At 34.1% G+C, this 24,357-nt stretch overlaps 1 pseudogene across 1 annotated transcript; it reads right to left on the bottom strand.

Moving 5' to 3' along the window:
* Nucleotides 1-1,679: 1,679 nt before the first annotated feature.
* LOC143597223 ((S)-8-oxocitronellyl enol synthase CYC2-like) lies at nucleotides 1,680-4,491 on the bottom strand (annotated as a pseudogene). The gene is made up of 2 exons (XR_013146853.1): nucleotides 3,712-4,491; nucleotides 1,680-2,169 (listed from the first exon to the last, which is right to left on the bottom strand). The product of XR_013146853.1 is annotated as a (S)-8-oxocitronellyl enol synthase CYC2-like (transcript).
* Nucleotides 4,492-24,357: the final 19,866 nt, after the last annotated feature.

Genomic DNA, 24,357 nt, shown 5'->3' with positions numbered 1-24,357 from the left:
TCGTAATAACATTTTCGCTCGAAAAACTAATTTTTCGCCAGAAAACTCAACGTTGTCGTCCCAAACTTCATTGTAACATTAGACCAAACCTTTGGGAAACTTTATTTTAGTAAAAGCCCTAACTATCGAGGTCGTCAGAGAAACTTTTTTTGCTGGAAAATTCCTTTTTCTCCGGAAGACTCAACCTTTTCGTCTCAACCCTCTTAGTAACATTAGATCGGACATTTAGGAACTTTTTCTAAAACCCAATTTTTGAGGTCGTCGGAATCCAAGAACTACCGCCGGTGCTGGTATTCAGGTATGGTGGTCAGCAGTGGTGGTGTTTAGGTTGAGTATTCCGGCGAAAATGGGATTTTTCGGCCAAAACGTGTTTTAGGTTATCGGAGAGTAACGAAGTTACGCATCCGTTGGTCGCGTCTCATTGGAAACAAATACGTTAAAACATGAGACCATCAACATCCAACTCGTTAGTTAAAACACATTTACATCCAATTTTCCTTATTATTTATTCCTTTCAACTTCTTCAAAATAGAGTTCATATTTATGTTCAAAGGATTTAGATATCTCTGGTCACAATTATAACCTTTTCAAATCCAAAACATTATAGGATTAGGATATAGAGAAAAGATCAAATAAGATGTTTGATTTTCTTAAAAAGGCTAGGAATGAGGGTATTTTGGTCTAATACCTTAATATTGAAAACCCACTTAATTTAATTTCAAAAACTCACTTAATTAAAACCCACTTAAATTTTCACTTATCTCCTACAACCACCACCGCCCACCGCCACCACCTTGCCGGAAAAGTCTTCGGAAATTTTGCCGAAAAATAAAACACTATGAAAAACACAATGGAAAAAACACTATGAAAATAAAAACACAATGACAAAAACACAATGAAAACACAATTAAATAACACAATGTAAAAAACACAATGCAAAAAAACAGCATGAAAAAATAAAACACAATTATATAAGAGCATCCACAATACATAAATAAAGTGAATAAGTCTAGTCAGCTTATTCTCTCTTCTCTCTCTTCCTTTCCTCTCTCCTCTCTCAAGCTTTGTTCACTTATGTTTAAAAAACTAAATGTCAGATGTTATCTCTTTTATATTTCTCTCTCCTCTTTCATCCACATAAGCTTCACCTAGATCTAAACATTAAGTGAACATGTGCATTGGAGATGCTCTAACACAATTTTGTAAAACACAATTATGGTAAAACACACTTTGTAAAAACCCAAGAATTTTTTTTTTATTTTTTATAAAGCAATATGTTACTCATATAAAAGATAAAAAAACACTCGTTTTTATGGTGAAATTGTTTTGAAAAAAAATGTCGTATAAAAAAGTTATGGACGTTTTAAAATGATGGGGAAATTTGACATGTTGTCTTGCATGTGGAGAGAGAAAGTCAACAAATGTGTTATCCATATTATGCAATTACCCTTGTTTTACACTTGATAATCTCTCTAATCTAATCTCAACCATTCAATTCTCAAATGAATGGACAAGATTATTTCCTATCTTTCCTAGAAAAATAATTTTCTTATTATAACTCAACCCTTAGGATATATTGTTTCATTTAATTTAATTTCTTATAACTAAGTTTCTTATACTTATTTTTTCAGATCAACAATTCATGTTTTTAATTAGTTTTCAATTACAACTATTCATACACAATATTATTCAACGAATAAATCCGTTACAATCCCTTTGGAAGTATTTTCATCTTTCTCAACTTCTCAACCCATTCTGGTATACTCTTGAGTGTATTTACATACCCATGAAACCCAAATTCTCGACTTTTGTTCATGCTACAAACATGTTGAATCTCAAGTCTTAATACTTGTTCGATTGCACCAAAACAAGTTACCTCTGTCATTTTTGACCTGTAAAGTCCATTTTCTTCAACAAAGTTATCCCAAACTTCTCCCTTATCCTTCATAAATTCAACCAAATCAAACTTTTCTTTCTCATCAAACGACATCAAACACGTCGCAAAGCACCCTCCATACCATTTTCCATGTGAACATGTCACCATTTGTACAGTTAAATGCTTCATTCTTAGCCTTGTCTGTCATTGATGCCCATATTTGTTGCTCGGCTAGCAATCTAGCATCGGATACATCCCAAAAGTGTTCCCAGCTATACTTGTTACCGAAATACCTATATATAGAAATATCATTATTTGATATAGTGTCATCATATACTAAAACAGATTTCGCGGCTGTTTGGTAGCCTCTTAACATTCATTAAGAGACTACATCTTAATGGCTCATAGCATCTTAATGATTAAGAGGTAGCATTAAGTCTGAATGGTTAAGAGGTAACCATTAAGAGGTATCCTCTTAACCATGCAGACTTAAGGTTACCTCTTAACCATTAAGAGGTCACAAGCCATTAAGAGATAGCCTTTAAATGAATGTTAAGAGGCTATCAAACAACAAATAGATTAGCGTAGTGTTGGGCTGTAAAGACCTCTGGGCATATTTTACTTAGGGGCAGTTTGGTTTGAAGAATCTGATGCAATTGAAATAGGAACATTCCATTAGATTTTGTGTTTGGTTGATTATTAATGAAAATGGAATTTGAATTTTTACATCAAATTCCACTAATAAAGGGATTTCTACTTTCCTTCACACTAACAAAGGAATTATAAACATTCTAGTGGAATGTTATAACATTACCAAAAGGCCCTCATAAGCTTCTTCATTGGTTGCAAACTGATGAAAACAATTATCAAACCCAATTATTATTTCCAAATTCATTTACCAAACCAAATAATAAATTAAATAACGATTATCAAACCAAAAAAAAAATAAAAAAAATGAATAAACTATAAAAATCAAATATATAAAAATAAAAGGATGGCCAGAATCGTTCATTAAAGGAAAATTCATCCACCAAAATCAAATGAATAATAGACCAAAATTGAATATTTTAAAAACCATCACAAAATTCAGTTTGGAGAGGTCAAGGAGGACCATGGATTCAAAACTACCATGTAATCCATATATCCATAAAAAATATGGATATTAAGATGGATTGTTTGGTAGCTTCTTAATGATGTTAAGTCTGAATGATTAATAGACTACCTCTTAATGGTTATCTTTTAATCAGCTAGACTTAAGACTACATTTTAATCATTAAGAGATTATAAACCATTAAGAGGTTACATTTTTATGACCATTAAAAAGCTATCAAACATGCCTTTACCGTTAATAAAAAATGACGACGAATGGTTAACAAAAATTAAGTTAGCAAGTTTACGGGATGAATATAAAATGAGGAAGGGTTATTTTGTCATTTTAATTTTTAACATTTCAATTCAAAATTTCAATTTACCAACCAAACATAACTACAAAACTGAATGGAATGAATTCCAATTCCTACAAGATCCAATTTTTTTAAAATATTCCGTTACGTCTTATTGGTCCCTAAGTTGCTAAACCTAGTTCTCACATTATAAATAACCCTATGATGTAATTGTAATTTTGTACCTTTAAGCATAATAAAATAACCTAGTTGCAGCATGTGGATTTAGTCTGACTGAACCATGTTAAAATTCTTGTATTGCGAATAATCAAAGTACGTTCGTTTGTGTTGTTGGTTTTGCGCGTGACTTTGTGTGTAACACGTATAAATATCTTTTATTTATCGTTTTAAGTTTTTGACCGAGACATTTAAGGTTTAGAATTACATGCATACCTGAATGGATAATTCTCATGTTTGCAAATTAACGCATAGATCGAAAGTGTGAGAAGTGAATTATAGATACTTGTTGTTGATGCACCGACGATTATAGAAGCGCGATGAACGGAATAAGTAAAGGATTTCGAGTAGGAGGCTAAAATGTCTTCCAAGGCATAGTAGAAGTTTGGAAAAGGTAGTCTAGGGTAATCCTCTATAAAGGGTGCATCACGAGGTGCAAGTTGAGCTGAAAGAGTTGGATCAAAAATAGGCCCCATGTATTGTTTTGTGCCTGTTTGCAAAGTCACATGGCTGAGTTTTGAGTTTGGAGAAGATGTTAATGCACAAAGGACATTAGAAAGCATAGAGGAGTTAAGCGAAACGTTGACTTCTTCACTTTCGTTGACTTGTAAGGCTACCCAAAAGACATGGGTGATTTGGGAGGAAAGTGGAGCTAAGATTTGATGTGTTTGTTGTTGGCTTAGGGTGTCTAACATGATGTGGTTGTCGAGGAGGGCGGTCGGGAACCAATCGGGTGGTGGCCTTCGTGATACACCGTAGATGGTCCAAGGACCGCCTAATGCGGTTGGCTTCTTTAAGGCCTCGGTGAGGGCGACACCCGCCATGCCGGTGACACCTACGACAAGAGCTACATGTTGTCCAGGCTTTACTTGCCCCATTATTGTGTGTGAGAGAGAGTGAGAGAGATGAGAAATCTTGATGCATGCCTTTGAACTTATATAGCAGAGGAGAATATGAGATAAAAGCCTTTTGTTTTGGTTTGCTAGTGGGAACTTTAATGTCCCGACTCAAGGGTGTTTCTGGGTGTGTCAAGTCAAGAACGTCAAAATTAAAATCAGTATGAACGATTGACATCTCGTGTATGAAAGATTATTTTTGTATTGAAGGTAGTTTCTAACACCAGTAGAAAAAAAAAGTTTTGATAAGGGGTAACATGTGTAGGATAGTTCTTTTCTATTTTGTCAACAACTATTATTATACAACTAGTAATAATTAAGTAGAAGCGTATATTATTGTTTTTCTTAACATAATGACAAGTTTGAATTCATATGAAAAGTTAGTCTTAAATATTATGTAGCCGGTTGTTCATAATGTTTCCGTGAATCACGTATATATTTTTTTATATGAAACGTGTTTCTTACAATAATTATATATTAATCACTTTGCATTAAAAGGATAAAGGTTTTATGTAATATATGCGACATAAAAGGGGTTGAATGGTTTTGGGTTCAAATCATACATAAATTCACATTTAAAAAAATATATCATGCTATAAACAATGAAACTAACATGAAATTCTAATAAGCCAAATTAAACAGTTCCAGTTTTATTAAGAAAACTGAACACGATATGTTAAGGGTGTGCATAGGTTAGTTTCAGCCAAAACTGAACACGACATGGTAAAATTCGGTCATCCCATTATATGCAATTGAGATTTGATTATGATGCACTTAATAAAATTACTTTGGGCCAGTGAGCTTGGTGACTCATTGGTAAAGATGAAGTCTTTAAAATATTAACATTGTGTTTTTGAGGTTCATTTAAGGGGAAAGGGAAAGAAACGGAGGAGTGGAAGACAATGGGTGTGTTTCAGAGTTTCATTTAAGAAATGTAAGAAGAAAACAATTAGAAGGGTTTTAGTTTCAAGTCTTTTAGATAACAAATTAACCGTTTAATATAATAAATAATAATAAAAATGCATTTGGGCTAAAATAATATTGCTACGTCAAATTGGTGAAGGCTTGAAGAGTGATTTCTCTTCTAAATAATAAAATAATACTATGGTTAGCAATGTCCTTTGTGATGTGTTAAAACGGACAGGAATGTTGGTAAAAAAAAGAGGCTCCTGTGAACTTCTTATCGGATCCGCGTGAAGAAAAACCTACTCTCAGTGTGATCGATTTTGTCATTCAAAATGGGGTGGCGGCGCAGCTTGTTGCCCACTTATCTGGCTCTCTATTATAATTGGATATTTTTTTAGTTTATTTTGCCTAAAAAAATAAAAAAAATACTGTTAGGAAATCAGAGGATGAACGGATAGAAATTTTATGATTCAAAAGAAACGGATAAGCAATGGCCCTATTGGGATATAGAACACGTGATTGAGGTGCAAAAAGAAACCGAGTTCGGGACCGTACTTGGTCAAAATATACATAATCGGTTTTTTCTAGAACTGGTTTTCATTACCGAATCTGAAACTAACCCTACCCGCAAAGTACGGTAAGACATGCGTTTCAATACCAAAACATGTACCTGGAACCGGATCCAATCCGTACCCGAAAACTTGAATTAGTTTCATACTCGGAACCGAGTTTTTCCAATACCCGAAATGAGGTTTTTCCAATACCCAACTTATACCCGAAAATTACCTGAAAAATACCCCAAAAAAAGTGCAGCCCCTTAAAAAAACCCGATTGATACCCGAAAATAGGTTCTTTCAATTTCTGAAATAGGGTATTACGAATATCAATAGGCCAAATAAATAAATAAAAATATAGAAAGTTCATATCAAATAAAAACAAACAAAATTAGAGGAAAACTAAATAAAAAAGAAAGGCATATGTAAACGTGGCTTGTGGTTACGGTGGATTATAGTGATGTGATTTGGCTAATTGTTTCACATGACTCATTTAACTAGCTACTCATCGATTGCCCGCAATTCAATTTGATTGCGCTGAACCGGGTTCAAGTGCGAGTAGACATGTGATCCAATTAATTAGTTTTATAAACCAAACCCGATGTATATCATATTGTCTCACTTGACCTAGCTTCTTACGTAGTTTTGCTATCAGTTTCGTCCTTTTTTTAAAATCTTTTCTATTGTATAACGCTCGCAATTTAAATTGGATCCATGAATCATGATATATAAAATAACTAATCCTCATGACCGCATCCACCCAATGTCATTTCAAAAATAAGACAAGTAACGAGACTACGAGAGGTGTTAACTTAGGTAGGTGTTGGACTTTCAAGTTGAATGCCGGTGGAATTTTGGATTTGATAAGATTGTGTGACATATGCTCTAATAAGTTAGTAACAAATCCTAGTATTTAATTAAAACGGGTCAAATTAGTTTAAATAAATTGGAAATTTAGCATAAAAATATATTTTGTTAGCCAACTCCCTCTGTTTTTTCTCGGTTTAAAACCATAATATAAATTCTCATTTGACTCGGTTCAAATGCTGATCATGTCTAACTTCTACTTTTCTTTTTTCTAATTAAAATTGTAAAAAAAATCATAATCATGAATAATATGAAATGATTTGTATGGCTAAGAAATTTGGATTATGAGGTCATGTGTAGTGGAGGGGCTACAATTGGGGGCGAATTGTGACACGTGGCGTCCAGTCAGCATGGAGTGAAAATTTGTTTTTAGGGTGTAATGGTGTAGGAGCTACAAATTGGGCCTACAGTGTCTTTTTTTATTATTTTCTTTTTATAATTAAACTAATTAAATAAAAACCAATTTATTCAAATAATTAAATAAAAATGCATTAAAATAAAAAAGAAATACAAAAAAAATACATAACTAAAAATATGAAAAAACATATAGCTCGGTTGGTTTAGGTTCATCGGGTTTCATTGTAAGTTCACGTTCGGTTGGTTTTGCGAATCATGGTGTTGACTGAAAGGAGAGAATGGGTGGTTCGGTTGGTTCGGGTTGTTTCTAGGATTCATTTTGCATATACATATATACACACACACAACATATATACACATACATATATATATATATATATATATTTATCACACACACAACATATATACATATACATATACATATATATACACAATAGAAATATAATAATAATATATAATATAATAATAATAATCTTCAACTCTTTCAGGCGACAACAGAACCCCGCCCCGCCCCAATTCGCCCACATATCGCCAGGGGGGCGGTGTTCTCGCCCCTTCGCGCCCACAATTCACCCGAGCCTACGCCCACTACATAGCCTGACAACCGAATGACAGGTTTTTCAACTTTGCATAAATAATGAACCTTGAGTTGGCATTTTGTGTTGTGTTGTGTTGACGTTTTGTATTGTGGTTAAGTTTTGTATTGTGTGGTTCAGAAATCAGAATGAGAGATTCTTCAATTTTATATACTTTGATGGAGCTTAAACTCATGCCTAATTAATGGTTAATGCTCATCATTTTTAGAAAAAAAAAACATATGTAATAAATGATATACTCATAAATGCTTCTTCAATCATATATTACTAACGATAGGTAAATAAACCGGTTAACCTATTTGACCTGAAAATCAAACTGGTTTGAAACCGATTATGTAAAAACCCGTTTGCAATCGATTGAAACCATAGGTTCAGAACCGTGTTATAATTTTCTCCACCAAAACCGGTTCCAAAACGGTTAACTGAACCGAAACTAATCAAAACCTGAACCAAAACCGATCGTAACCTGGTAAGAAACATGTTTCAACCCGAACCGAAACCGATCATAAACCGGTTTTGACTTTTGTTAACAAGGCGAATCGGTTTCAACCCAAACTGGGTTTGAGTTTTAAGCCGCTTTGTGCACCTTTATATTCAAAACACATATGAGCGTTATTATAAAAATGCCCTTCGCACCCCTATAATACATAGGGGTGGAGTGACCGTGTGAGAGATTTATCTACCTCTATAATGCTCTTATCATGACCCATTACGTGTGGCCTAAGCTGAATGGAGTCAACGCGTTCGATTTATGGTCGGACCGCATAGTTGTTTAATTTAGGTCCTTAATATCTTCAAGACTTCAACCTTCTTGGGGTTGGTCAATGGTCATACTTTGTTAAAGCTGACCATACTTAACATATTACCGTAGTAGATCCACAGTCAAGAACTCAAGACTTGAATCACCCACTTGTCTTATGTGTTCAAACTTCAAAGGGAGACTCGCTACAAGTAATTTTTTAAACATTGTGTGCGTTGTTGTTTTTATTTTATTTTATTTTTGACTTAATTGTGATAGATTGCTGAAATGTTCTTAATTATTTTTATGATCAGAATCTGTGCAATCCAAATTTGTCGCATGTGTAACAAATCAATGCCCCATGTAACATCTCAACCCGTGAATACAAATTTTGTCACTGTTACGTATACATCTCAACCCGTGAATACAATTTTGTGTCATTCTAACGTATGCCAAAGACAAAAGGTAGCGTACTGAAATTTATATACTATTTTCAATGTCACGTAATACGTGTATCCTAATTATCACGTCATTTTTTAGATAATATCATCACAAATCCTTAAAAACATCAATTTCATTTACAACCTTGCAAATATCCTTACACTTAATCACCACACACAATAGTTAAATAAGACACTTTTTTAACTTTGGGTCAATCTAACCACATGAACCGATGCAAATCTATGCCCTTGTGTAAGGACACCTTACCTAACAGGATATACGTCAAAAAACTCACACTAACCGACACATCATCGTCACATTCGATTCCATCTTTTCTCGAAACGTCACTTTTTTCCACAACAACAAACCTCCACAAACTCATTTAAAAGATATTAAAACTATATATATATATACACACACACACTAGTGTTTATCCCCCGTATTACGAGGGTTGTTTTATATTATTTGTTTCTTATATTTATTTATTTTTTGAATTTTTATTTTTTTTATTGAATGAAAGTTAATAATATACTTATGGTTTGATGATAATTTGTTTTACAAATAAATGGGATGCTATAACCTGGTTTAAATCTATATGTGTTTGATGAGACCCAAGACCCGTTTATTTTTTTTACTATAAAATTGGTGTTTTAATTATAAATAATATGTATCTTTTTCTTAAATAAATCAGATATTAATTTTTAGTATATCCCTACTTTATAGGATTTTTAAATCAAATATTTGGTGAGATTGGCTTTTAATTTAATGAGATGTTATAACCCGTTTAAGAAATATCTGGGTTTGATGAGACCCATACCCATGAATTCGGGTCAAATGCATGAGAAATCTCCATTTAAAAATCAAGCAAATCTAATGACTCCAAAAAAAGGGGGAGCGACCATATCGCGACACATAAGATTTTTATGTTTTCGTTTATATACATATATATATATATATATATATATATATATATAGGGGATGATTCATGCGAGAAGTTAAGTTATAGTGAGAAGTGCGAGAAATCAATCTGGACATTACATTAATCAATGGTATATATTGATTATGGAAAACAAGTAATTATTAATAATCTCATATAATAATGGGTTATCGTACATTAGGTACGCGACATTCCAGAGCGTTTGATTAAAAAACGCGCGGTGGCAATTTCGTAAATAACCCAATAGTAGTTCGCGATCAAAATTCGTCGATTACAAATCAACTCTGATCTAAATTCGGAACTTGTCGCTCAATCTAATCCAATTTCTAAACTCTAATCATAGCTTAAAGTATGAAATCTCTAAAGTCAAAAACCAAATCAAAATTGAACGTCGTTGAAATCAAGAAATCTTCAAAATTGATCAAAAATTGTTGATTTAATCAATTGAATTGATGTGTAGAAGTGTTTAGAATCATCAATCGATTATGAAATTGTAGAATAATACACTTAATTGAGCTATGATTAGGGTTCATGTTTAAACGTTCTGCACAAAACTTTAAACGTTCTGGACTTTTTTGTACAGAACTTCTAAATATTTTGTCTAGAACTTATAAAGTAAAAAGTTTAGACCAAAATGAACAAAAAGTTTAAACGTTCTAACCAAAATGAACAAAAAGTTTAAACGTTTAACTAATACGTTCTGACCAAAACTACAAATTTAAAAGTTCTGACCAAAATGAACACTAAAATGAACAAAAAGGTTAAACGTTCAGCTAATTAATATGTTCTGACCAAAACCACAAGTTTAAATGTTCTGACAAAAAATGAACACCAAAATGACACAAAAAGTTTAAACGTTTAACTAATATGATCTGATCAAAACTACAAATTTAAACGTTCTGACCAAAACGAACACCTTTAAACGTTCAAGTTTAGATGTTTTGTACCAAAACTTTAGAAGGTCTAACAAAAGATTTAGAAGTTCTATACAAAAACTTTAGAAGTTCTATACAAAAACTTTATACGTTCTGTTTAAACGTATTATACGTTCTGTTTAAACGTATTATATGTTCTGTTTAAACGTTCAGAACAAAAATCAATTAAACTTTAAAACTTCAGTACAAAAAGTTTATACGTTCTGTTTATACGTTTTAGGTTAATGTTAATACGTTCAATGTTAAAACCTAGAACTCAAACTCAAAATTGATAACTGAAACTTCAAATTGATGATTAATTGTATCAATTTCAAAGTTTAAGTGATCAATTAGTTCATCAATTTCAATTGATCAATTTGATAAACTAACATGTGAAAAACTCGTGACGGAGGAAGATGGTGTTCACGGCGGTAACGTCGATGGTCCCGACGGTGAATACAACCGTTGGACGGCGACGAATTGATGAACGGTAATAATGAAGGCGTACGGAATCGATGGGAACAGTGGATCATAGTTGATGAAATTTATAATATTGCCATCGCGTGATTTTGAAATCAACAGTGTAAGAACTCGCGTACGTAATGTACGATTAGGGATTATTGTATTAGATCTTTTATCCATGTTTTAATATGAAAAGGGTATCTTTGTACTTTAAATGTAGACACATAATATGAAATCCCCACTTGTTCTCCTATAATTCAGCTCAAAATATGTTAATTATTAAAACATAAAACGATTTTTAATTAGCTGCATTTAATATTTCTTCTTTTTTTCTTTTTGAAATGTATTTATATTTATATATGTTATTTGTTAACTTGAATAACTAATGATATGGGGAAAAAAACAAATTAGTATTTTTTTATTTTATACCATCGTAATATACATATTACTTTTTGTTATGATATTAGCTCTAATTATAACAAGCTTATTAGAATAATATATGAACTTTGGAGTTAACAAGAGATAAGGGAATAAGAAAAGTAAGAATTATTAGTCTTACTGGGATGCAAATCTCCGTTACAATCACCTAGTATTAATAGTACAAAATCAACTGTATATACACTATTTGGGAGGGAACAAGATTTCATTATTGGTTTGACAAAGTTGAAAAGTGTGTCATACACAAAAAAAGGTGTCGGTGGTTCACAACACTCCCCCTTGGATGACACCTTTTCAAAACTTCGGGGTTTTGAAGTACCGCCTCATTAAAAACCTTGCTAAAGAAAAACCCAATGGGAAAAAGCTTTAGCTAAGGGAAAAAGAGTGCAGTAGATAGCCCCCCCTCAAGTTGCAGGTCGTTACATTGTTCGTACATGGCGCATGCCAATATCAGGGACATGTTTTCTGAATGTTGCTGTGGGAAGTGCTTTTGTGAAAAGATTAGCTGAGTTGTTGCTGGATTGGACATATCTCATCTCAACCTGATTTTCTTTAATAAGGTCCCGAGTATACTCAAAGTATCTTGGTGGTATATGCTTTGTTCTGTCACTTTTGATATACCCTTCCTTCATTTGCGAGACACAAGCTGCATTATCTTCATAGATAGGAGTTGGGATTCGATCTTTCTCTAGACCACAAGAAATCAATATGTGTCGTGACATATATCTTAACCATACACATTCTCTTGAAGCTTCATGCAATGCAATGACTTCAGCATGATTTGAAGATGTTGCAATGAGTGTTTGTTTCTGAGAACGCCATGAAATCGCAGTTCTTCCATTCTTAAATACGTATCCAGTTTGAGATTTTGCTTTATGGGGATCAGATAAATAACCTGCATCTGCATAACCAACTAACCCTTCTTTTGAATCGTTAGGATAAAATAAACCTAAATCAACAGTTCCTTTTAAATACTGAAAAAGATGTTTAATGCCATTCCAATGTTTTTTAGTAGGGGATGAACTGAATCTTGCCAATAAATTAACTGCAAAAGAAATATCAGGTCTTGTACAGTTAGTAAGATACATAAGTGCTCCAATTGCACTGAGGTATGGTACTTCGGGACCAAGAATCTCTTCATTATCTTCGCAAGGACGAAATGGATCATTGTCAACATTGAGTGATCTAACAACCATCGGTGTGCTTAAAGGATTTGCTTTGTCCATATTGAAACGTTTTAAGAGTTTCTCAGTATAAGTTGACTGATGCACAAGTATCTCATTATGCATATGCTCAATTTGTAAACCAAGACAATATTTGGTTTTTCCAATATCTTTCATTTCAAATTCTTTCTTTAAAAGAGCAATTGCTTCATCAATTTCTTTTTGTGTCCCAATTAAATTTAGATCATCAACATACACAGCTATGATCACATATCCTGATGTTGTCTTCTTGATGAAGACACATGGACAAATAAGATTATTTGTGTATCCTTTGCTTATCAAATAATCACTCAAACGATTGTACCACATCCTTCCAGATTGTTTCAGTCCATACAAGGATCTTTGTAATTTGATGGAATACATTTCCTTAGGCTTTGAGCTTATTGCTTCGGGGAGTTTAAATCCTTCGGGAATTTTCATATAGATGTCACTATCTAGTGATCCATACAAGTAAGCTGTGACAACATCCATAAGACGCATCTCTAACTTTTTAGAGACTGCTAAGCTGATTAAATATCTAAACGTAATAGCATCCATAACAGGAGAATACGTTTCTTCATAGTCAATTCCTGGCCTCTGAGAAAAACCTTGAGCTACAAGTCTTGCTTTATATCTTGTAACTTCATTTTTCTCATTTCGTTTTCTCGCAAAAACCCATTTATATCCTACAGGTTTCATTGAGTTTGGTGTAATGACAATAGGTCCAAAAACCTTTCGATTGTTTAGTGAGTTTAATTCAGCTTGCATAGCATCTTTCCATTTGTTCCAATCTTGTCGATTTTTACAATCATCTACAGATTTTGGTTCAGGGTCATCATTTTCTTCCATGATATCGCTTGCCACAGAATAAGAAAATATATCATCAATATTTTCCATTTCATATCGATCCCACATTATATGTGATTTACCATAGTTTATTGACAATTCTTTATTGGAATCATTTATTTCTTTCTGAGGAAATGTTATATCATTTATTCTTTCCTGAGGGAATGTTTTGTCAATCATTCCTTCCTTAGGGTCAGTATCCTTCTCAGAACCCTTTCTTTTTCGAGGATTTTTATCCTTTGAACCGATTGGCCTTCCACGTTTTAAACGTTTTTGAGATTCATGAGGTGCATTATTATGGTTTTGCTTGCTTGGAATCTCAACTCGAGCTGGAGCATTAGCAGCTGGTATATGAGATTTAGTGACCATGTTTATATCAGTAAATGCATCAGGTAACTGATTTGCAATTTCTTGTAGATGTATTATTTTTTGAACCTCTGTCTCACTTTGTTTTGATCTTGGGTCTAGGTGTAACAATGATGGCACACACCATGATATATCTCTTTCTTGCTTTTTCATTTCTCCCCCTAATGTCGGGAACATTGTCTCCTTGAAATGACAATCAGCAAAACGTGCTGTAAATACATCACCTGTTAAAGGTTCAAGGTATCTTATGATGGAAGATGTTTCATATCCAACATATATTCCCAACCTTCTTTGAGGACCCATTTTTGTGCGTTGTGGTGGTGCAATAGGAACATACACAGCACAACCAAAAATTCTAAGATGAGAGATATTTGGCTCATTTCCAGAAACAAGTTGTGTGGGAGAGTATTTATGATTTGCATTTGGTCTCACGCGGATTAATGATCCAGCATACATAATTGCATGACCCCAAATGCAAACAGGGAGTTTTGTCCTCATTATTAATGGTCTAGCTATTAGCTGTAGGCGTTTGATCAACGACTCGGCTAAGCCATTTTGTGTGTGTACATGAGCAACAGGGTGTTCTACAACAATCCCCACAGACATGCAATAATCATCAAAAGCATGTGATGTAAATTCTCCCGCATTATCAAGCCTTACTCTTTTAATGGTATAATCCGGAAAATGTGCACGTAATTTGATAATTTGAGCAAGAAATTTTGCAAAAGCAACATTACGAGTCGATAATAAAGAGATATTAGACCATCTGCTGGATGCGTCTATTAAGACCATGAAGTATCTAAATGGTCCACATGGTGGATGAATTGGTCCACATATGTCACCTTGAATTCTTTCAAGAAACATTGGTGTTTCTTTATCGACTTTTAATGGCGAAGGCCTTGTAATTATTTCCAAGAGAACAAGATGTACATTGAGGCATTTTATCTATTTTGTGGATCTTTTGACCTTTCAGTGGATGCCCATGTGTATTTTCAATGATCCTTTTCATCATTGTGGATCCTGGATGGCCTAATCTGTCATGCCATAAGTTTATGATACCAGAATCGCAACATTTTCTTTGACTGCCATATGTGCTTGAGGCACATTTATATACGTATAATGCAAACCAGAATGGAGCATTGGCAATTTTTCCAATATTTGATCTTTGTTTATGATATGCAAATATTTTTCATTACTAACAGTCCTTGACTGAGTATCATGCCCATTATGATATATGTTTCTGAAACTCAACAAATTTCTTGTTGATTTTGGGGAAAATAAAGCATTTTCTATTTTGAGCTTTGTACCATTTGATAATGCTAAATTAGCTTTTCCCACTCCTTCTATCAAGTTTGTAGAACCTGATATTGTATTGATGATCCCTTTTGTTGGTTTCAGTTTATAAAAATATTTTTTAGATCTAAGTATAGTATGCGTGGCTCCACTATCCGCTATACATATATCTTCTTCATTTGTTTGATCTTGTGCTCCGGTGATTTTCATTTTAAATCTTGAAAAATATTAAGAAAAAAAATAAGTGTATAACGAAGACATATGATATTTTAATAAAAACTTTATTTAATTGAAACACAAGTAGTACATGAAAGAGGAACTACATAATTAAAGATAATGAGAACACACTTAATAATTGCATCTAATTATAGTAGCCAAGCAACTTTGTTTCAAAGTTCCACCCCAAAGTCTTCAACGCTCAGCTCAGCATTGATATTATTAAAGTTATCAACATGGTTCACTTCTTTCTCTTTTCCTTTTAGAGATGCTTGGTACAGTTCACACAGATGTGGAGCTGTGCGACAAGCCTTTGCCCAGTGGTTTGTACTTCCACACCTAAAACATGAAGTGCCATTGTTTTCGGACCTACCAGCTTCATTCCATTTATTTTGGTGGTTGGAATTGGTATTGTGTGGGACATGATAATTATTGGCTCTCTGGTCACGACCACGACCACGACCACGACCGTAAGAGTTATTGTTCCATTTGAATGGATGCTTACGATCATTAAAATGCCTTTTGTCAAAATGACCACGTCCACGTCCACGGCCTCGTCCTCGACTTTGTTCCCATTTATGATCAGAATTTTTATGAGAACTTTTGTGAGAAACATGTGCTTCTGGTATTGCTAATGAACCCGTGGGACGAGATTAATGATTTTTCATCAATAATTCATTATTTTTCTCTGTTACAAGGAGTAATGCATTTAGATCAGAGTATCTCCTAAAATTCTGCAAACGATAATGTGTTTGCAAGTTTATATTTGATGCATGAAACGTGGAGAAAGTTTTCTCTAACTTTTCTTCCTCTGTTACGGGATACCCACAAAATTCTAGCTTTGAACAAATTCGGTATAAAGCAGAGGTGTAATCATTTACCCTCTTAAAATCTTGGAACCTAAGACTGTTCCATTCATCTCTAGAAGTAGGAAGTAAAACTTCCCTTAGATGACCGAATCTGCTTTTCAAATCTTCCCATATCATATATGGGTTATCATAATTAAAATACTCATTCTGTAATAATTCATCAATATGTTTATGGATGAAAACATCAGCTCTTGCTTTATCCTGGTCAGAGCAATCATTGTATTCTTGGATTGTGTCTAACACATCCATAGATTTTAAATGTCTTTTGACATTTGTTGTCCAAGACATATAATTTTCTCTAGAAATGTTGAGTGCAGGGAATTCGAGTTTTGCTATATTTGACATTTTGTTGCTAAACATAATAGAGCAAATAATAAGATAAATATTAGAATCCATATATATCAATCAACAATGAGATACAATACATTGGTAGAGCTATAAACATATAAAAGAAAAAGAAAATGCCGAAATCTTCAGATGGGAGATTAAAAATTAGAATGAGAAGTAATATAAGCATTATAGTGACCAACAGTAAAACCGGGTGAATCATTTTGAGAACTTTATCTTGGATAAATTTAATAAGAAGAATGTTTGTTGTAAATGAAATGGGGTTAATGATTGGTTATTTATAGTGAAAATTTATAACCTTTTTACAACGGTTATATTACCGTTTTATAACGGTAACATTACCGTTTGTATGTGTGTGTGTATATTAATTATTTTAAAGTAAGATAATAAATAAGATATTAAATACAGTTTATTTTATAAAATATATAATTAGTATGCACAATAATAAGAATAGAATTGTTAGTGTAAATAAATCTAACTTCTAAATGAGATATTAGTGTGCATATATAAATAAAAGTTAGAATAGTTATCAAATTTTAATAACAATGTTTATACACATTATTGCTATTACTTAGTATATTAGTTAGTATATGTATATACATAGATATATATCTAATGTACATAATTAAAGAAGTGTTTATGATGCTTATGTAGATACCTTTGTGTCTATTACCTTTCTTGGTTAGGATATAAGCGGCCCGTGCAGATAACGTGTTATGATATTAGCTCTAATTATAACAAGCTTATTAGAATAATATATGAACTTTGGAGTTAACAAGAGATAAGGGAATAAGAAAAGTAAGAATTATTAGTCTTACTGGGATGCAAATCTCCGTTACAATCACCTAGTATTTATAGTACAAAATCAACTGTATATACACTATTTGGGGGGGAACAAGATTTCATTATTGGTTTGACAAAGTTGAAAAGTGTGTCATACACAAAAAAAGGTGTCGGTGGTTCACAACACTTTTCCCTTACTTTTGAATACATTGGATTATTAGGTATTACAACATAACATTTGAAAATGTATCTATACTATATTAATTTCGCTTACACTACATTAGCTATGTTAACACAACATTTGAAAGTATGCCTACACTACAACACTTATTACTACATAACATTTGAAAGTGTATCTACGCAACATTAGTTTTGCCTACAATACATTAGCTATGTTAACACAATATTTGAAAGTGTGTCTACACTACACTAGTTTTTGCCTATACTACATTAGCTATGTCAACACAACATTTGAAAGTGTACCTACACTACAACAGTTAGGGCTACACAACATTTGAAAGCGTGTCTACACAACATTAGTTTTGCCTACACTACATTAGCTATGTCAACACACATTTGAAAGCGTGTCTACACAACATTAGTTTTGCCTACACTTCATTAGCCATGTCAACACAACATTTGAAAGTGAGTCCCTACACTAGTTTTGTCTACACTACAATGGTTATGACTACGCAATACGACTACACAACATCTGAAAGTGTGCCTACACAATATTACGTAGGTATTTCTAGATTACATAAGATAAACCCATATTATATTAGTCGATTGAAAATCAAAGAAAAAGAAATTCACATTTCCGATAAAATAATTTTTTTTAATAATTATCCATGTTTTAAATAAAATGATTTTGATCAAATTGATTATAATGGTTCAAATTTTAGATGAAATAAAAAATAATAATAGTTTGTAACTTACTATTAGGTAATAACTTATCATTAATTAAACTATCAACGATTATTAGTTACAAAAGAGAACACTTTATATTTACTAATATACCCTTGTATTTAAATAATCGTAAAATAAAAAAGAAACAATTTGATTGGCTAGAATCTCTTCTCGCACTCGCAATAAAAAACACTTCTCAAATGAACCTAATCATATATATATATATATATATATTGTGTTTATATGTATGTGAGAGAAAGTGGGCCACATGTGAAGTCCCTTATAATTTTGCAGAATAGGGCTTTATCCATTAGTGACAGATTTAAACAGAAATTTCATGGGTAACGTTCAATTTTTTTACCGTATTTTATACAATGTAAACTGAAATTTTTTCTTACCGTATTTCATACAATAACCGAATTTTTTTTTACCGTATTTCATACAATGTAAACTAAAATTTTTTCTTACCGTATTTCATACAATAACCAATTATTTTTCATCGTATTTCATATAATAACTTTTTTCACTTGTTGTCATACATATATCATCATTTTATTGAAAATTTTCATTTAAACTGCTAATAATACGTTGTCGTTTCATCTTCCAAGTTCCCTAATTTTTAGAAGAAACAAAATTTAAACCCTAAATCCATAATCAATTCCATTTTACATTGTCTGAATATCCAATAAACCATAAACAATCATTCAAATATTCAATTGCCAATGAACAAATCCAAATTAACAATTTGTATAAACAAATTAACAATTTCAGTTTTAGATAAAAGTAGAAGAATACATAAACTAAACAAGTAGAAGTCGAACCGTTGAAGAGGGACTGAGGGAACGCTGGTCGTCGGCTACTCGGTTACAGTGTGGAGGTCTGGTGACCAGATGCGGGTAGAAGGGAGCAACGTAGGGTGGATAATGGCTGATTGAAACTTTCTTTTGTTGAAGTTCGGCCTAGTCCAAACATCCAAGCAAGCGTAAGGGAACAACGAACACTGATTCTATTTGGTTTGGGCTTTAATTTGGTTGGATTTTAAACTTTAATTGGTTTTAGTTTTTCATATGATTAAGCTTTAAACAAATAGGGGTACCATTATACTTTTTCAGCTGTAGCGAAATATGAAAACAGACTAAATAAAAAAAATAACACTATCGATAAAAAGTTGAGAGGGTAGCGGATGTTACCCCTGCTTATTAGCTATGCCCTCCCCTGTTATCCATAAACTTAATGCCTACAATGGTGGAGTTGGTTTCTTGCTTGTCTACCATGGTACCATGTAGATCCAGACATGGGGTTTTCCACTTGTTGTAGACGCTCAGGACTACTATTATGGACAGATTCTCTTCCATGATAAAGGCATACAAGGGCTTCTAAGTATTTGGTTTCAAGGGCTCATTAGAGATAGTATGAAGGTATTAGGGGTATATGGAGAACTATGAAGAGTAATGTCTATACGTTATGTACTTATTGCTTAATTTTATTTGTATTTTTATTATTTGAATCAACTCGTGTATCATATGGGTTCTATAGCTAGTATAATAATATTATGATATTGTCTTAAATCTTAATTTGATTAAAGTTAAATTATACAAGGTTTTCAAATGAAATTGTGGCATTTTTTTAGATATTATGTGAATAGACCTATATTCCAATATTTTTATCTTGTTAGCAGCCCAACATTCCTCATAACAAAAATAAAAACAACTTGTTAAATAAAATGAGTTGAAAGTAACTAATACTATTAACAACCATATTTTTAGCACTCTCCCTCCCCACCAATACCCACCCACACACCTACAATTCAATTTATTTGAACAAGTCAACCAACCCTATAGAATCACATATCAACTCGTGTTAGGAAGAAAACATACCTTTGGTAAATATATTTGTCAACCGAGTTGTAGTGTCAGTTTTAAATACTTGAATTAGGCCAGAAGTAACCCTCTCTCAAAGGTAAAACAAATCAACTTCAAAATGTTTAGTTCTTTTATGGAAAACAGAACTAGCGCTAATAGCAATAGCAATAGCAATAGCAACACTATTATCAAATATAAAGGTATAGGAAGTTTAATTTCCACATTTAACTCTTTTAATAAATTCATAACCCATACAATCTCAGAAGTAGCGGATCCAATTGATCTAAACTCAGCTTAAGCTGATGATCTAGAAACAATTGCTTGTTTCTTACTTTTCCAACGCTCCAATTTTTTTTCCAACAAATACACAATAACGAGAAACTGACCTTCTAGTGGTCAATCATTTACCCCAATCAGAATTTGCATATGCAAATATATCAAACCACTATTATTAGAACACCTTTTCTAGGTGATTTCTTCAAGTATCTTAACAATCTAAATGCAAATTGTAACTGTTTATGTCTAGGTTTATGCATAAACTGACCCAAAAACTGAACTGTATAAGAAATGTCAGGCCTTGTGTGCGAAAGATATATTAATTTACCTATCAATTTCTGACATACACACAAAAATAACCACATAATTTTGATCAATTGGAGTATTGACCGGTTTACATGTAGTTAACCCAAATTCAACCAATAATTCCACTCAATACTTTCTTTGTGATTCTTTCCTAAACATTATTGAAAAAACAGTTCTAACAGAAGGCAGTGGTTCAGGTGCCAACAAGTTCGTCCTAATAGGCTGATAAACATCATCTAGACCTATTAAAAATTGCATCAACTTTACTAGTGTATTAAAATCATTGAAACCTTTAAAGCTTGACAAGAATATTAGGGGAACTATACCTGATGACGGGGTAGCCCAAGGAAATAATAAAATGGCTGGAACATATTAACGCTAAAAGGGTTAAAAGGTTAAACGCTTCATTTCCCGCCCAAAGTTATGTAAACAAGTACCCACGTGCTACAGTACGATGTCACATCACTGTTCACATCCTTGTCCCCTCTGAGCAAGGGACATGCTCAGATAAAGTAATAATATTTTAATCATGGACCAGCGGTCCAAAGCTTCCAGCCCATAAAGGTCAACTCTCTATGCAAGCTGGAGGTAGCTTAGTTTGTACACTGGACAAATGGCTTGGTCTCTTCTTCTATAAAATAAGAACTTAGCCATAAGCATAAAGGAGGGAGATCTGGGCAGATAACATACTCTCCCTTATCTTCTCTTCTTCCTTGAGAAATATGCCTCTTACTTATTTCTTTCTTACTTCAATAACTTCATAGCTTCACCAAGAACATCATCCTAGAACCGATTCCAAACATCACGGTTCCGGATCCTCGGTGAACTATAACAACCAACTACAAACTAGTAAACCTCCTTTTACGTTTTGCAAACGTAGAGGGACACCACGACCTGCGTTAGGTTAACCGGAACCCTTGAAGCCTGTTAGCCTAACCAGTCCATTCACTATCATTAGTCTTATCTTTGTTGTAGCAACAAGTTGGCGCCCACCGTGGGGCTACGCCGCTTACTTTATCATAAAGACCAGTAGTGTAGCTCCATCACCATGTCAGAAGGTGGATCTCCCGGAGAAGTCAACCAAGTGTCAAGAACACAAGTGCCGGTCAAGAAACTCCGGCAACAACTTTGATCTTTTCTACTCTGGGAGGAACTCGAATAGAACCTTTGTTCCTCGAGCTTTCACCTTTCCGAACTCCAACCCCTTCACGATCCGGAGTTTCTTCTCCCCATGCAGGGGTCACAAACACTCCGGAACGCGTCGACTTGACGCTGGAAGGGGTATCACGAAATTTCTTGCAACTAAGGCATCTTCTTAACCAACACGTGAGCCAAGAAAGAGAAAAGGGGATAAGAATAAGGCTAGATTATGACGAATCAGAGCCCTCACTGTCGCTTGGACGACCACCTTCCCCTCTAATCAGCTCACGCTCTGCTGCTTTTCTTTTTGAAGCTGGTCCAAGTGTAACCTGTCAACCCTTTAACCCATCTCCCTACACCTATGGGAGATCAAGCCCAACGGCTTTCCCTTTGTTCACTTCACAACCCCTTGGACACGAGACCACTCTCGACCAGATATGGCAGTCACCAGCTTCAAGTGCTCCTCCCACAGCTACCACATGGGAGCAGGCCATGTCGGTCTTGCCCTTGGCTCGAAGTGCTGCGATAAGCACTCCCATGGGAACGAATCAAACAACAGCAACCCGTGAAAGCCTTCAAGGCTCTAACCTGATGCCTCAGATGATGGCTCAAATGATGGAACACTTTCCTTGGACCCAAATCATCAACCAAGCGCTGGGTACTCACCAAGGAACAACAAGTCATAATCCTGTTGTAAGGCTAGATGAGGATCTGGCAAAACCTTACAAGCCCGGTAACCTATCTTGATTCTCTCAACAAATCGTCGATTATGACTTTTAAACAAAAATCAAGATGTCACTCCATATAAGAACGTATGATGGGACTGAAGATCCCGAAGACCATCTCCAGGTGTTCACTGGGGCAGCCAGAATCGAAAAATGGTCCCATGTTGAAAGTTGTTTGATGTTCATGCAAACGTTAGTGGGGTCAGCCAGAATATGGTTCAATGACCTTCCTGCTCAAAGCGTTCGAAGCTTCGAAGATCTGAGCAAGGGCTTCTTGGCCCACTTCTCACAACAAAGAAGGTACGTCAAGGATTCCACGGTCATTTTACAGATAAAACAAAAAGATGACGAGAACCTTCGAGACTTCATCGAGAGGTACAAGAAAGAAGGGTTACAATATGTGGGGGCTGACGAAAAAATGAGGGTGACAGGCTTCATGAACGCCATCACCTCCAAGCACCTCACAAGGGACTTTAACAAGTGTCTGCCTAAGACCCTTGAAGAAGCTCTCGAACGAGCTGAGGCTCACATCCGAGATGAAGAGGCCGCTGATTTCAAAGAACAAAGAAACGAGCTCCTAGTTGGCAATAAGCTTCCAAGACACTGGAACGGCAAAACGCTTAAAATGTTCCATGCCTAGTCAAAATCTTGAAATGTACTACAAGAGATGTATAATTCTCCTTTTTGTGAACAAACTCTTGAAATGAATGATAAAGTTTTTGTCATAACTTGTCTTTACTATCCTATAATCAGGTTGAGAATCTAGCAATAAACTCCATGGCAAGGGCCATGTAAGGGGATGAGCTCCCAGGCCACATCGCTCAATAGGTTCAAGGGTTAATGGACCTATATAAGGGGTGAGTACCTATATCAATTCGACTTCATGAGACTTAGAAAATTTTTTCAACTAAAACTCGTCTCATAGACAGGTCTGAACAGCCTACACCAATTCGTTCCTTAAACTTCAAAAAGTTTACGAAAACAAAAAACATACACTAAGTAGTGATATAAAGGATAACCAACATGTGTTTTTTACCTATTGAAGCCTTGAAGCTAAAAGTGACTGCAACACTAAAACTTCTTAAGGAAAGTTAGCTAAAAACACATCAAACTAACAAGACAAGCAACCAAAACACAATACTTAGAACATTGTGAGTCATAAACAAAGCCTTAAAAGGCCAACATCATCCATGACATGCCATTCAGGCTAAAATAAAGGAAATCACAGGAATTCCCATGAAAATGTTCTATGGCAATAAAAACAACCAAAACTGAACAAAGCCTCGACGCCTACAAGCCTTGAAGCCTTTAAGCAATAAACAAAATGTGTGTAAAAGTCAGAAGCCCTTGAGCCAACCTCTCAAACACCTCTGACTTGGGGGGCTGATGACGGGGGTAGCCCAAGGAAATAATAAAATGACTGGAACACATTAACGCTAAAAGGGTTAAAAGGTTAAATGCTTCATTTCCCGCCCAAAGTTATGTAAACAAGTACCCACGTGCTATAGTACGATGCCACATCACTGTTCACATCCTTGTCCCCTCTGAGCAAGGGACATACTCAGATAAAGTAATAATATTTTAATCATGGACCAACGGTCCAAAGCTTCCCGCCCA

Source organism: Bidens hawaiensis, unplaced genomic scaffold (genome assembly GCF_021521415.1).
Source record: "Bidens hawaiensis isolate Kalapana, Puna unplaced genomic scaffold, B.hawaiensis_p1.1 tig00047750_1, whole genome shotgun sequence".
NCBI lineage: Eukaryota > Viridiplantae > Streptophyta > Magnoliopsida > Asterales > Asteraceae > Bidens > Bidens hawaiensis.
This window is presented reverse-complemented; position numbering and strand designations above follow the sequence as displayed.